Source organism: Oenanthe melanoleuca, chromosome 2 (assembly GCF_029582105.1).
Source record: "Oenanthe melanoleuca isolate GR-GAL-2019-014 chromosome 2, OMel1.0, whole genome shotgun sequence".
In the NCBI taxonomy this organism is placed as follows: domain Eukaryota; kingdom Metazoa; phylum Chordata; class Aves; order Passeriformes; family Muscicapidae; genus Oenanthe; species Oenanthe melanoleuca.
The window spans coordinates 42,488,134-42,504,142 of record NC_079335.1 but is presented as its reverse complement, the minus strand read 5'-3'; the positions used below and the strand labels follow the sequence as shown (position 1 = coordinate 42,504,142).

Genomic DNA, 16,009 nt, shown 5'->3' with positions numbered 1-16,009 from the left:
TCCTTTATTGTCATGTATCTTTATGTTTAATTCTTGTGTTTACATGAATATGCTGTAACAATGCTCTCCAGTAACATTAATATTGATTAACAGTTTTTTTTGAAAGTAAGAGAGGGAAACTTAACCGAAAGCATCAGTGCAGCAAGACTTAAAAAATGACTAGAAGAAAAGATAACCTAGAAGATGAATAGTAAATGATAAAAGAGACCCAGTGGATTTTACCTAATACCATGATAATAAACAGCCTCCTGGATCTAAATCAGTTTTTCCCTTTATCTTAATTCAGCTTTCAGAAGTATCATATTTCTATAACAAACTCTTCTGAAATATGCCATTCTCTAGATTATTTCATTAGTAATACTCTCAATATCTGATGAAACAACATATCAAGACTAGCTGTTAGAACCAGACATGGATTTTCTGATATATCATTCCCCAGATGGAAAATGGTTTTCTGTGAAAAAGAAAGTACTCATAGGAATAGGCTGATTTGATTTAAAATGAAAAAAGATTTAGGTTCAGATAAAAATATTCTGATCAAACATTTCCAGACTCAACAGAAGGTTTTTTAATAATAAATGATAAAAAGCTTATTTTATTATCTACAAAATTTAAAGTAATTTTTTTAGAGTATATTCTTCTTTTTTGTTTCCTGCATTGTGATAAGAAGATGTTCCATGAGATAAATTTCCATATATCCTTTTATATAACTGAGAAATTATCATTTAATTTTAGAAGAAACACTGTTGAACTTGGTGCAATTCTAGGATACAATGCTAAAGAAATATCAATTTATTACTGTCTTTTTTTCCAGTATCAAGCAACAGTCAAACATATCACAGAAAATTTGGAAGAACTATTGGGATATAATAGAGTTTTTAACAGAAGACTAGCGTTAATTAATAGAGTTAGGAAGGTAGGATATTGCTAGTATTTCAAAGCAAAAAGGAAGTCAGGGCATTGTATATTTAATAAAACTTTGTTGATATTCAATATGTTTATCAAAAGTATAAGTCTATATCCACCTCAAATTAAAAATTTCAAGAATATGTTGTCATGTGCCCAATAGCAAATACTAATGAGGACAAATGTTAACATTTCAAAATACTTTTGGTCATTCAAATTGTCTTGCTCAATCTCCAAAAACCACAGTAATCACTTTTACAGTTCCTTTAATTGAGAGTACAATAATCACATTAGCAGCAGAAAATAAGCACAAGCAGGCTTGTTTCAAGGTTAAGAAAACAAGGCACAGCATAATCATTCTGCACGTGATCCAGCCCTCATTAGGAATTGTTCTGTCAAAGAATCCTTATCTGTGTGTTGTACAGCCCATGTCAGTGCTGAACCAAAGGGCAGGATGATAGCTGGGGACTGCAGTGTCCCAGCAGAGCAGGAGCTCATGGGCTGCTGTGAGAGCACTTGCAGAGAGCACAGGATAAAATAGGCCTGTAAGATATAATATATATATATAGGAACTCAGCCTTCCAAACCACACATGATGTGTTCTCCTGCAAGAACCAGGCACACAGGTGCTTCAGCTTCACACCCTTGGCAGTCCTGATCATGAATGGATGATTTCCAGCCCTCAGGGCACCACAAGAGTCACCTCACCACTTTTCTCTCTGTGTCTGTGCTGAAGACATTAGTTTCTCATGAAGATTATCCCTCTATTTGGAACATTCTTCAATTCCATTTCCTTTCATGATGCCAACAACAAGCATCCCAAGTTTTCTCACCAAGTATCTCACCTAATGTAGGATCAGTTTGTCTCATGACAAGAGATTTTTTTTATTTCCTTTAGGTCTTTAACAGTCTCATCTAATCTCCAGGAGAGAGGGAACTTCTTGCTTGAATAAAGATGTAACTTGCTATCTCTTTCCTGCTTCTTTTTGAGGCAAAAAGTCTTTCCATCTTTCTGTTCTTGCTTACTAGCTTTCTCTCTCCCTCACAAAACCTGCAAGTAACCACAAAGAGGCCATTTTATTGGACCTTTTCACAGACCTCAGACTGGGATTTTCCATCTCACTGGTCTTTCCATTTATTTCTTCATCATTCTCTTCTGCATAAGGTGTAATGGCTCATACCTGTCCATCTTAAAAATGGGATAATGAGAATGACTTGTAATTCTGACCTCCAGACTGCACTGCTTGCTGTGCACCTCTATTTGTGCTGTCATATACATCTGCATTTCTCCTTAAGCAGGAGGAACTATGAACTAACTTTCCATTTTCAGAGCTTAGAGTTTGTTTTCCTGCTTAAATCTCTTCCTGAATCAACCAAAAAAAAAAAAAAAAAAAAGCATCTGATAATGATTTTCCCAGACTAAAAGATACAATTTACATTGAGTTCCTCGAGGTTTTGTTCTCACCTTAGCTCTAAGTACATCCAGCATTACCACAAATATATCTGCACTGCCTACATAGGAAACATCCACTTTTAGTTTCTGCAGTTCTGTAGTACTTGGAACAAGTATTCTGCTGTTTTCAACTATCAAGACAGGCAGTTCTCATTCAGTATAATATCTCACTAGAATTTCTAGAAACCCTAGGTGAACTCTTGAACTTCTTCCTTTAATCTGTACTACAAAAGTTGAGGTGTTGCTTTTTTATATCTTGCTATCCTTGGGCAGAAATTCTCAGTATGTTTTTTATTTCTGCTGTAACTTTTTCTCATATTCTGCCATCTTATCTTGGAGATTATTAAATGCCATCAGAGCATATTTTTGCTTATACACCACACCCCTTAAAATTTTTATTTGAAAGAGAAAAAAAATCAATTAAATACTCAAAACATTCTGCTTTACTTTTTATTCTTTTAGTCTTTACTTATTTTTAATTTCATTATAGATAAAAGTGTCTTCTCACAACTAATGACACCCTTGAAAAAAAAAAAGACATATAATAGAGCTTATCATGAATGTTCAGACCACCTAAAGACCACATTCTTCCTATCAATCCTTACCCAATGAGTCTATTGAGATACATAACTTCCACAGTTTTGAAAAACAGCTTGCATTTTTAGAGAACAGACTGGCTCACCATGTTTAAATATCTGCCTAAATAGTAATATTCTGAGACACAGAATTAGCCTATGGCCAGTGCTATGTATATATTGAGTATATATATATATATACATAGCATATATATATATACTCTCTCTATATATATATATATATACTCAATATATATATATTGAGTAACCACGTTTTTATTATTTATTGGGACTGGAAGTCCCCAATGAAGTTTCACATCATTTGTGCTTTGTCTCTGTCCATACCTAGTATGGTTGCTTTAACCTGTACAAACTAAATATGTAAAGTTAAGCAATTTTTAGATGTTTTCACCTGGTACTGACATGCTGCTCTCTTAGGGTCTGTATTTCTGTTAATCATAGACAGAACCATATTTAAAAAAAAAAAAATAAAGCAAAAAAGATTTTTTAACAGATTTTCTGCAAGATAACCTCAACTAAAGCCTAGGAGGTAATGTAACAGTTGGCTGCATAATGAAGACTGCATCACAAAGTGCACACAAAATAAGGAAACTCGGGAGACAAACTTAAACCTAATTTCCTAATGTTAAGGCATGGTTATGTAAACTCAATGTTGTATTAACACTAAAACAAAATATGTTTCTAACTTTAAAACAAATGAGCAGCCAGAGAAAGGGAAGAATCTGTCATGTAAGGATGAAGATGGCTCAGGAGCCATTTACACCAGCAAGAATGGAACAGCTGGGACCAAGAATGAGCTGTTATCCTTCTTGGTGATTAGCTGATACTTGACAGAACAGATGTATTTAGGAGTTTTGGAACCTAGTTCTAAATTCTGGAGGTCACAAGTCTCTTGCTGAGACTCTTCAGAGAAACAAATCTTGTTGCAGAAAATTAAACATCTAAGACCTCCCCTGAATCTAAAGAGGGACTTGGGGAGCCATCAGGAATTACCTGGAGTTCTTTTCAGTAAAACACCCTTCCAGCCTTCCTAATCTCCAGGATATCCCCACATCTTGTTTCCTGCTCTTATTTCCTTTCCTGATGGATGTGTAGGCACACCATTCAGCAACTGATGTATATAAATGTGGGGGTCAATGCAAGCAAAGATGCTCCTTACACAAACCTTTAATTCACAGGATCTGCTCACCTTCCTTCTGATTTTATTAGCACCAAACTTCACTGAGATAAAGACAATTGAGCAAATACATTTTGTCTTCATTCTTAAATTCAGATATGAAAACATGTTGCCTTTCAAAAATGCAAAAATGATTTTTCAGAAATTATGAGAGAGTTTCTAGATGGTATGTGGCATGCAATTTCCTTTGGGTAGCATGTTAGGCTGTATTTTTCAGCAGAGTTCAGTGTGGTAGTAAATATTATTTACTAAAAGTATTTATTTCAAGCAACTGTTGTTTTGAAACCATCGTGTCAGTGTTTCTATTTCACTCTAGTGGCTATTATTTGGTCTTTTTATTGCATTAACAGTAAGCTATAATAAGTCAAGGAGGTTTTATTCAGAGAAATATGCTAAGAAGTACCCACAAAGGGACAACAGTGAAGACTGAAAGCAGAAGTAGGGACTAATTTACTTCAAATTTCTCTACCAGTTCAGGCTGCCAAAAAAAATGGAAATAAAAGCCAAGAGTAAGTGTAAAAACAGGTATTCCATTATTCCCAGGTTTTCCAAAAAGTCAGGCAGGTTTTATGAAAAGAAGAAAGATCTGCTCAAATAAATAAGAATATTTGAACTGTATGTTTAACACAAAATGTAACAGGGATTAAATAGTAGAGTAGGCTGTGTTAAAATAGGTTGATAAAATGCCTTGTGGTATGGCCTATAACTGAAAACATTAATAGAAGAATAATAGAGATTAGCCTGAATGTTTTTTTCTGAATGTTGTCATTATTAATCTTCACTAATGAAAAACAGTAAGCAATGAAAAAGCACCAGCAACACCAAACTCTTCCTCTCCTTCCCCCCTTATGCACAGAGTCTGCTCTGTCAATCAGAAGGCAGAACCAAGCTGCCAGTTCTCAGCATGTCACACGATGGAGAAATTCCTGTGTGCTGTGCCTTCTGTGCTCAGAGAATGACAAAGGTGACACCAACCACTGGGATGCACAAGGTGGGAGTCAGGGGTGGGGCTTGGGAGTTTTTTGACTGTAGGCTTCTTCCTGTTAGGTAGGATCTCTAACAGCAGGTCCTTGAGAAAAATGCAAGTTTTTTATTATCTATTTCAAGTCTAGAAGCTGCAGAATTTGCAAGAAAATATCTCTTTGAAAGAGAGATGAACTTGTTTACTACATTGAAGCAACAAATTGCTGGAATGAACTTTTAGTGCCACTTTGTGTTGACATTACCCATTTCTTCTCTGAGCCTAAATGTAATGCTGCTGATATGAAACCACTGACTACTGACTGAAAAATAGTGAAAAATGAGGAAACTTTTTCAGCCATGGAAAGATGCTTTCAGTTCTTGAAGTTCACTAAGTTCCACTGCCCATTGGGTCCCTCTGAATCATTCTGTTTGAACAAAGAGCTGGGAATAAAACATATCCCATCCCACATATTCATCAAAAAATATACAGAGATTTTTTTCCCTCCAAGTCAAGAATTTTATGGAGTAATCTCTCAAAAATCTTTCAACACCAACAGCACATAAACAGCGACCACAGGAAGAGAGCTGTAGTGTAATGATGTAAGAATGACTTTTTCACTGTTTAGTCATCCTGTACAGTTCAACAATCTGAGCTGCTTTCTTTTGACACTGCACAGCAGGCTCACCTTTATCCTTGCAGAGTGAGCCTGCTGTGCAATCAGCATATACAGCCCTCCAAGGCTTGCCTGGCCTAGAAGGCACAGGCATTTCCCTCTTTCTGGCAATCATCAGTCACACTAAGTTTAGGTCCACGTTTCCTAACCCAAAGAAAACACAAAGTGCATTGAACCCTCCATTCATTAAGGATGCAACTGGCCATGAATATTATCAGAATTCTGAAAGCAATTTCGGTGACCAAAATTCAGTCTGGTAGACAGATGATTTCTCATTGATAACTTCGACAGATGTGTTTAAACTACAGCAGTGATCAGACAAAAATACTCTCAAGTTATTGATGGAAAGTACATCTTTTCTAGAAATAATACTGTAAAATAAGCATCTTTCACGATAAAGTAAAATTGCTAATTTACTTTCATTAATGTCATTAATTTTCCTTTAAAATTCATGTAATAGATAGGTCTTACCTCAAATCAGCAAAGATTTTTCTGTAGTATCTATCTGTATTTGCTTCACATTCCATAATTAATTTCATTCTTTACATTAATTCTTTAGGTTTTCCATCATGTGATAGTTTTCAGCAAGTTAACTAGGAATTGAAAACAACCAACCAATCAACACCATCAGCAACAAAAAATCCACATCATGTAAATTAGGCAAGGCTAGATTTCCAAGTACTGTTTTAAGCACATTCATATATGATCATGTGAAAAATTCATGACAATATATACCCAAATCTAGTTAGAGTTCTCCAGCTGGTTGCACAGTTCTTGTGCAACAGTAAATAAATGCACACATTTTATTATGACACCTGTATTTTTGAAGTTGCCTATGTTGTACGTAGATTTATGTGTATTTGTAGACCACTATCTTTAAAAAATACATATCCCTTTTATTTTTATCCCTATATAATTTTTTTTAAGTAAACCCTGGCTTGTAGAGCAAAATAATTTCTAATGACAGCAAAAAGTAACAGTATTTGCTTGTGATCCAAGTGTGGGACTATTTATTTCAGTGTGTGCAGAGTCAGTGTCTAGCTTCTACTGCTGGACTATTCAAGTAATTACAAAATACAATGCTGCTTTAGACTGATACCTAAACCACCTTTCAGGAAAAATCAGTATTTTTTGTTGCCAATCCCAAGAACATTTTTCATTTAGCTGCCTAAATAGAGAGCTGTCTTCCTTCAGATGTCAAGTTTTTCATTTTAGTCCGTACTCTACAGACAGAGGAGGATTAAAGCACAGAGAATTACTCCTTTTCTCAGCTGCAACTTGAAGTGATGCTGACATTAAGCTGCTGAAAACCTTTAAATTATAAAGTGTTTTCACTAAACTTCCTGCTCTACAGAAGAGAGGTTAAATTGCACTCTTTCTGGTACCAAATGTGGTACATGGTCACAGAACCCAAAAAATGTGAGCATTCACAACACAAGCAAACTCTGCTTTCAAGAGCAAGAGTGTCTGGTTAACAAAGCTGCAGCTTCCCCACAAAAAACAAGACAACCATAAAGCACTGTAGCAGCTCAGCAGCAATAAACAGGTGGGAGTCTTCTATTTGGGTGATACTTGTAAAGTGGTCTTGCTGCATTAGATTTTGTAACCCAGACTAATGGGCTGTAAGCAGCTATGTAAATGGGTTAAATTAAGAGGAAGGAAAATGCCTTTTGATTATCCTTATATATATACATACATTCACATATAAATTAAGTGCACAATGTATAAATAGCAGATTTCAAGAGCTCATCAGCAAGCAAAGAATGCTTCATAGTATTTCAAGATCAGTATTTTTTAAATTTCTTCTTTAGACACTGTCCCATTTTTTCTGGAGTAGTAGTATCATGCATAGTCTAAGGAAATTTTTCCTTATGAAAGGTATACCTAAAAGGTAGCTATAAAAAAAACAAGGAATCAAAATTTTCATAACAGATGTTAGCACAGATACATGAAGTTGTGCAAGGATGTCAGATTTCAAGACCTTCAAAATTTGCAAATGTGCAATAAGTATCTGTATAGGGTTAGATGAAAAGGTCATGTTTCTTGCAGAATGAAAATGAAGGTATAATAATTGATATAAATTTCTGTGTAACTGAACTGCCAGCAGGGAGTCTGAAACCCCTGAGGAAAAGTTTTAGGCTCAGTACCAGGAGAGCCTGGTGCAATGTGATACCCTGTGATATCTAGGATGTCTGTATGATCTGTCCTGGCCTTAAAATTTGCAAACCTGAGATGATAATTACATCATGTCCAGATAGAAATATACACACAAATGTGCCACGATATGTTTTGTACTAAAAACTCAGGTCCATATCTGAGCTCTGCTGGAACAAAACTGTCAATGAAGAAGAATTTTGCATTTTTGTGCTTTTCTCATCGAGGACTTTTTAAGCAAGACAAGCAAAACTGAAAATGTTGGCTTCTGAACATATGGATGTTAGCCATTGAGTCAGTGCAACCTGGTACCTACTGCAGGGGAGAGAGAATTTACCATCAGCTTCTAGAATAAACAAACAAAAATGGTGAGATACTCTACAGTCTGTGATCCAAGTATCAATTGACTGAATATCTGCACTTTATGGCTTGCTGTAGAGGATAACAGTTCTCTATCCTGCCTAAGCTGAATGAGTCTCTTGGCACTTGGTCATCCAGCTGTTCAATACATGAACAATATTCTTCATTCTTCTTAGCTGCTGAACAAGGCCACTTGTGTTTCATGAGATAAAATTCATATGCTGTTATCTAGGTAATTAAATTTTTGACATTTAAATGCCAGCTGACCAAACTAAGTCCCTTCAAATTCAGATGCAGTAGCCTCCTCATTGTGATTCAGCTGCACTTAAAATAAGCAAACGGTGGAGCACTGAGTGAATGGATTGGTCAGTTGAAAGCTGAAGACTGTATTGTTCTTGCAAGAAAAATACTGTAAAATCATAGCCATTCCTTCAATAACATCATGTAGGCTACACACTGGCTTTAACAAGACAATGTCTTAATCATAGAAGAGCAGTAATATATTTGAATACAACTTTAAAAAACTTTTTCTGAAAAACAAAAGAGCATGATTAGAGAAATCATATAATGTAATCCTGCTCAACTAGTGGTATGAGTTATTGTCAAAACAAGGCAGCCCCTTTTAAAAAACTTTAATTTCTACAATCAAGGAACTGTATCAGGCTCTAAAAATGCAACATTTAAGGTATCCAAATGCTGTTACCAGTTCAGAGCTCTACAAATCTCATAAAATAGGCTTTGTATATTGTTTTATTCCACTTAGCAGTCTTCTGTTCCTTCAGAACACAAACTCAAATATTACTCAAGTAAATAATGGATGCAGTTATTAAGAGCTAGTAGGAGAAGCAGCATTAAAAACAGCAATAAAAAGGAATAGGAAATAAATACTCTGAAAAACATTGTAGAAACCCTGATTATCTTCATGCTGACTCATCAGTCATTTCTACACGTTCTAAGATCTCCTGGTAAACCTGCAATTTGGTAAAGCATCATCTTTAACAGAGAGGGATATATAACTTCCTTTTCCCTGTAAAATTTAGAAACCTGTGCCAATCAATGGATGCTTTATTTAAGATTTTGTGATATACAAGAAGTCTTGAAATTTTCCCATAGAAATTACAGGACTCCTAAAAGCTACTCTGACCAACATGAAAGCTTTTATTGTTTTATATATGTGTATACATGATTCATCTTTGATGCTGTAATATCTAACAAGTTTATACAAGATGGAAATAAAAGAATAATAAAAATTAACAGAATCTTAGGGACAAAAAGGGTTGTTTCTTCTAATAACATGTTTATACAAAGCACAATGTTCAGTAATGAAATTCAGCAATTCACTTTCGTGGATTATAGTTTAGTAAGTGATACAGCAGATAGGAACCATCATTTACAAGAAGATGCCATCTGCTGAGCAAACATGCAATCAGCAGGCACTTCCTATTACACTGGAATCTTTTTTGTCCTTTATTGCATTTCTAAAGCCCCTCAAGCAATCTGAGGCAGTGCAGCAAATGAAGAAAGCAAAGGACTTCTCAGTGACCCCGATATCAATTCTGCTCTGCGCTTCACGCTGTCTCAAGGCTATGGACCTCATAGGTTAGTTCAGGCAAGAGACAGAAAATAGTACATAAAGTGTGTGTGTGGATACAGTTCCAAGGCAACTCTGTAAAAACGACAGCCTAACCTTTGAGATTAAACATGCTTCAAAAAAGCATTAAAACATTAAACAGTTCTATGCAAGCATTAAATTATTCACCCCGACACCATTTAATTGTTGTTTCGTATTGCTTCTCTTTTTTTGTTCCACTTGTTCAGTTTGCTTCTGCTCTTTTTCTAGCTCATGAACACTCTGATCCAAATAGGAGACCTTCTGCAGAATTTATGCCTAAATAGATGTGTTAGTATTCAAAAGTTATTGTCCTACATCTATAGATGCCAGAAAAAAAAAACACATTAACAGTTAATATTTCCACAGTCACCACTAAGCCTATTTTGGTTTTCCCTTCCATACTCATTTTCTCATCATGTAGGTTTAGATATTGTATGCGTTGAATGATAAAATCCATTTTAAAATAGAAAATACCTCTGCTGCTTCATAAAACATTTTTCATCTTGCAGAAAAACTAAATAAAGTTCTGAAGTAAAAATATATATTTGAAATAGCTTCCACAGAGCAAAATAGAAGTTCATTTGTTGTTATCACTACCTCATGTAAAATACAGCTAAGGACAGCTAACAAGAGGAGGAAGAAGAAACTAATATATTACAATATCTCATTTTTCTCTTTTTCATTAATCCAGTCTATTATTAATTGGCATCTCAAGAAAAATGGTCCTTGTCTATTGTATTAATTTCATTTGCATCATTAACACAAGCACCAAATATTAAATGAAAGGAACTATGATTAATACATGTAGTAAGGAAAATTTTGCACTAATAAATATGCTTAAATGAATTGCATAATATTTGTACTATTCAAAGTTCAAAATTCCATCTAGAAGATATAAAAAAATATTAAAATAGGTATTAATATTTCCATTCTGAAAAGCCTTATACATTGCAAAAGTTCTCCCTGGAAATTGCCACTACCTTTTGGGTATCACTTGCATACAAATTTGCTTGTGCAAACTCTTTCTCCAAGCTTTTAACACAGCAGCAAATAGCCAGGTGCAGACCATGATGTATAACTCGCACCACACCTCCCTAGGTTTCCCCAGAACTAATGATGTGATCTTTGTCACATTGTTTCTACTCAGTTTCAGCTGGGGAAGGGCTAACAGCATTCGTCACTGCCATTAATGCCTTGTTTTGAAAATACTATTAGGTATTAGAAGAATCTTCTTTCTGTTTTAATTTTTCAATTTGACTTATTAAGCCTGCATTAAAAATAAACTACCACATAATCCATTACCTGAACTCAAACCTTCAACATCCCCCATCTCTCATCCAAAAATGGGGAAGTATTGCGGCATGCAGATTATGCCAAGAGCCCTTCAAAGAGGGAAACACTAAAATCCTGAAGATGATATTCCATGGCAAGCAGTTGGATAACAGAAGTATGAACCTACAGACTGATTCTGCACCAGAACACCCTCCCTGCTGGTGCCGCAGGAATTGTTGTATCTGGGCTTTAAGGAAAAATAAAAAATACTGTATCTAAACTCAATAGGCTCAATAGATGCTGATACTTTAATGTTCTCTAACAAGGATATGGCTTACAGAAAACTACTTGTCTTAATTAATAGCTAGGTTTTCTACTCTGTTTCACTTATGACAGAAGACTGAAAACAAATTAAATTTTTCCCACATTTCCTGCTGCTTTCAGAGACATTTTGCAGAAGAAGAAAAGGAGCGAGCACCTGCCTAAGAAAAAGACATTAAAAAAGACTAAAGATCAAAGTCTAAATTGTTTGTTTTTTTTTTTAACAATGATAAAAAGAATGCTAGGGACTGGTCCCAACTCTACTACTTCTTCTTCATGGCTGTCTTGAAATGTTATCTTTGTTTCTAAATCAGCTAGTTGGCTCTCAGTCCCTTCAATGCTCTTCCTATCTTCATAGATTCATAGAATGTTAAGGGACCTTAAGGATCACCTAGTTGCAGCCTACTCTTTTCAAAATATAGTGGTTGATGGTAAATATATCCTTTTTCAGTTTTAAATCATAGCCTACAAACACAGTTATGCTTACTGTGAGTTTTTCAAGCAGGAATTGCAGCATAATTTCTGAATTTCCATAGAATGCCACAACATTAGGTAAAACTACAGATGTGGTTAGTAGATGGAGTGGACAAGCTTCCCAGAAAACCACTAACATCCCTGGTCTCTGTGGCATTAGAAGATCCCCTTTGGCTGTCTCAGAATAGTCTCCTCTAAACAGCTCTATACTTTGACCATCACTAGTGAATGATAGCTTTTGGACTTTCCACAGCCTTTGACATCATCATTAAACTTTGTTCTAACAGGAAGAAGAAGCCTCTTGACAGCAAGGATGTGAATGTTGTCTAGCTCAGAGAAACAAGGCTTTGGAAGAAAAAGAGGAGAAAAAGGCTCAGTTGAAAGAGAACTTAAAAACCACCCTAAAAGAAGTACAACATGCATCTCAAGGACTCTTTATCATGAAAAAACATGAACTATAATTTAAAAAAAAAAAAAAAAAAAAAATCTTGGGAACAAAATTTGCTTCCTATTAGGAAAGTGTCCATTTTTTCTGTTTGTAAAAGGAAAAAAGTGGGCATTAAGAAAAAAAAATGGCACTAAGAATCTTGCTCAAGAATCCAGTGAAAAGAAAGGAGCCTTTTAGTTTTAGTGATTAATCAAAAAAGAATAAGCATTGAATAGACAAAAAGGGAGGGAGATGTTTGGAATCAAACCTATCACACTGTGTCAGTCAGGCCCAGAAATGTTCCCTTCAGCCTTTTCTAAAGCAAAGCCTGAGGATCAGAGGGAAGTTGTACATCAATCACAAATACATGTGATGGAGACCTTGTGCATTGCCAGCTTAGAAGAGGAACATTCAACACTTCCTGCTAATGTCTTGGACAAACAGGAATTTCAGGATCTCCCTTGGGGCTTATCTTTCTATAAATTGGACTTGTAGATATCAGATTCTATTCTGAATTCTTGCACAGTTGAAAGTCACAGAATGGAAGGGAACGAGTTTTGTAACAAAAGCAAATGGAGATTATCACTGCTCAGAAGAAAATAAAAAAGGTTCAGACTTCTCTCTCCAAAAAGAGGGGAATAAAAATCTCAGAAGGACTTCTGGTCATCACAGTAAATCCAACATTCTGTTCTAAAGAAAAATAGCCTTTGACAGCTCTCAGAGTAAATCTCTCCTATCTGAGATCACTGCAAAAGGACCCAAATGGGGTTCTGACTCAAGGACTTACAGTAAAAGACTGAAATGCCTCCCTCCAGTTTTGTCTTGTTCTTCTGATCCCATAAGAGGTTGGAATCCATCAGAACACTCACAGCATGGGAGTACTCATTGCAGGATGAGCAGGAAGGAACAATGGAGCCAAAAAATCCTTTATTTCATAATGGTAAGTGTGGGAGTATTAATAGCAAAGATATTTCTTCCCAGAGGTATTATGGGTCTCCTTTAGAGGAAGAAAGAGATGGTGAATCTCAATGGCACTCACCTACCAACTGTGAGAAGGCTCTCAGGATGGCTTACACACTGGTGTGCTAATAATGCATCACAGGAGATCTTTTCCAGTCATTAGAAGCAGTTTGGATGAGAGGAAAGTATTTAATTTTACTGTTTATCTGGTATCAAGTTTTATATAAGAAAAAGGCCATGCTTTTACCTTGTGCAAGTTTCTATATGCAGCCAGTGTTGGCTTAAGGTCTGAACAGCCATTATCACCCTATCCTACTCATCTTTTTCACAGGAGACACACACCTCTAAAATCCTAATTTCTAAGACTAATAACTAATAAACCTTAAATACTTAAACCATAAGATTCCCCTGATTGTACAGTGGGACATTCATTTGTGTAAATATTTCAGAACATAACACTGACCACCAAATTGACCTTGTGCCACTGGACACCACCCCCTGGGCTTGGCCATTCAGCTGATTTTCAATTCACCTCACTGCTCATCTAGCCCTTGGATCAATAGCTTGTCCATGAGGATCTGAATGGCAGACAGTGTAAGTCCAGGCAGACAATATCCACTTTTCTCCCCTGTCTGCCAGACCAGCCACTTCTGGTGGATAACTGGTCAAGCACGGCATTTCGTTGGTGAATTCATGCACACTACTCATGATGACTTCCTTGCCTTTTAAACATGTCTGGAGAATGTTTTGCAGGATTAGCTGCTCCATCATTTTTCTGTGGCTTGAGGCAAGGCTGATTAGCCTGTGTATCCCTGATTTCTCCTTCTTGCCTTTCTTGAACAAAGGGGTGACATTTTCTTTCCTCCAGTCCAGAAGAACTTCTCCTAGTCATAACCTTCCTCAGCACTCCTGGGTGCATCCCATCAAGGCCCATGGAATTCTGAATATCCAGTTTGAATAAGTACTGTTCTGATTCCCTTTCATGGAGGGTATGCATTCCTTTCTCCAGCCTTTCCCTTGATCTCTGGGACCCAGGATTCCTGAAGGCTGGTTCTTGCAGAACAGACTGGAGCAAAAAAGGAATTCAGTACTGCAGCCTTTTCCTGTGCCATCAGGTTCCCTGCTCACATTTTCTGTAGTCTTCCTTTTGTGATGTCTGCACTTACAGAAGTCCTTCTTGTTGTCTCTGATATCTCTTGCCTGATTCAATTTCATTTTGGCTTCAACTTTTCCAACTGCATCTCTGCATGCTCATATGATGTTGCTGTATTTCTCCTAGGTTACCTGTCCCTGATTCCATTTTCTATATTACACCTTCTATATTCTTCCTTTTTGTATCTGAGTTTTGCCTGGAGCTCCTTGTTCATCCATGCAAGCCTCCTGGCATTTTTGCCTGACTTCCTACTCATTGGAATGGACGGCTTTGTGTTTGAAGGAGATGGTATTTGAATACTAAACAGCTTTTTTTGGCCCCTCTTCCCAAATATAATATAAAACTATCAATTTTGGATGAGAAGAAAGTGTCAAGGACAGCCCTTTTATCTGAAAGTGTTAAATTGGTCAAAGAGTCTCAGTTCATCTCTTTTATGATAAATGGCCATGTATAGGATATTTCATACCAGTGGTATGTTAGTTAGTTATATGGCTGATAAGATCAAATTACAAGTTACTATTTCCAGAATTCTTAGGTCAAGTAAAACAATTTATTTGCATAAAAACAAACTTTCAGAAGTGAACTCTTTAACAGAAGCAAACTTAAAATACCACTTAATTACACTGTTGGACTACACAGAAAAAGCCCACAGCAACTTAGCTGCCCTGCCCAAAATTCAAGCAATAAAAAGCACAAAGCAAAAGAGCCTATGCATTATCTAGATGAATCACACCTGACCTGAGGTATGGGCACTGCACAGGCTGGGAATTGTGAATTTTCTGTGCACCAGCTGGGAATCGAACCCAGGTCACAAGAATGGGAACCTTGCATGATACCACTACACCACTGGTGCTGCCCTGGAGTGGTGAATCATCCATTATTATTTCATTCTAATCCACTCCAAGGCCTCTCCTAACAAGAATCTCAGTTATCCTGCCTTGGAAGGGGGTCATAATAAGGACTAAGCTGGAAAAAGAGTTTTCTACCAGAAAAAAATTACCTACAGAACAAAACACATATCCTAAAATACTGACAAAATGTCACTGGACAATAAACTATTCCCTTTTCCTAGGGATGTTTTGAAAGAGTAAACATGGAAAACCCTTCTGTTTGTTTTTTAAAATATGTATAAATAGTCAATCTTCTTTTGGTGAAGGTGAAGACTAAATGGCTCCACAGATTCCTTCCAAAATGTCTCTGGTTATAAAAGGACTTAAATTTCAAAACAAGTAATGCCAAGACAGTAATTCCTCTCAACAGTGTAGAGTAAGCAGATGTGTGCTGAAGATGGAAAGAAATTAAAGGAACCAAACAATGATTGTTCCATTCTGACTTCCTACACCTTTCATGGGGAGCAAAATCGTTTTGATGCATACACTGCTACCCATGACTCTGCAAATCAAAGCACTTTAGGCATGGATGCAAGAAAAACAAATATTCCAGGCAGAAAAGCAAGTGGACAGCAGCTGAAAGAAGTTCTTTGGTGCAACACTTCATGTACAGGTGT

The 16,009-nt window shown here is 36.2% G+C and overlaps 1 non-coding gene across 1 annotated transcript; it reads right to left on the bottom strand.

Moving 5' to 3' along the window:
• Positions 1 to 15,284: 15,284 nt before the first annotated feature.
• TRNAG-CCC (transfer RNA glycine (anticodon CCC)) lies at positions 15,285 to 15,355 on the bottom strand. Its single transcript has one exon. It is a non-coding gene; the product is annotated as a tRNA-Gly (tRNA).
• Positions 15,356 to 16,009: the final 654 nt, after the last annotated feature.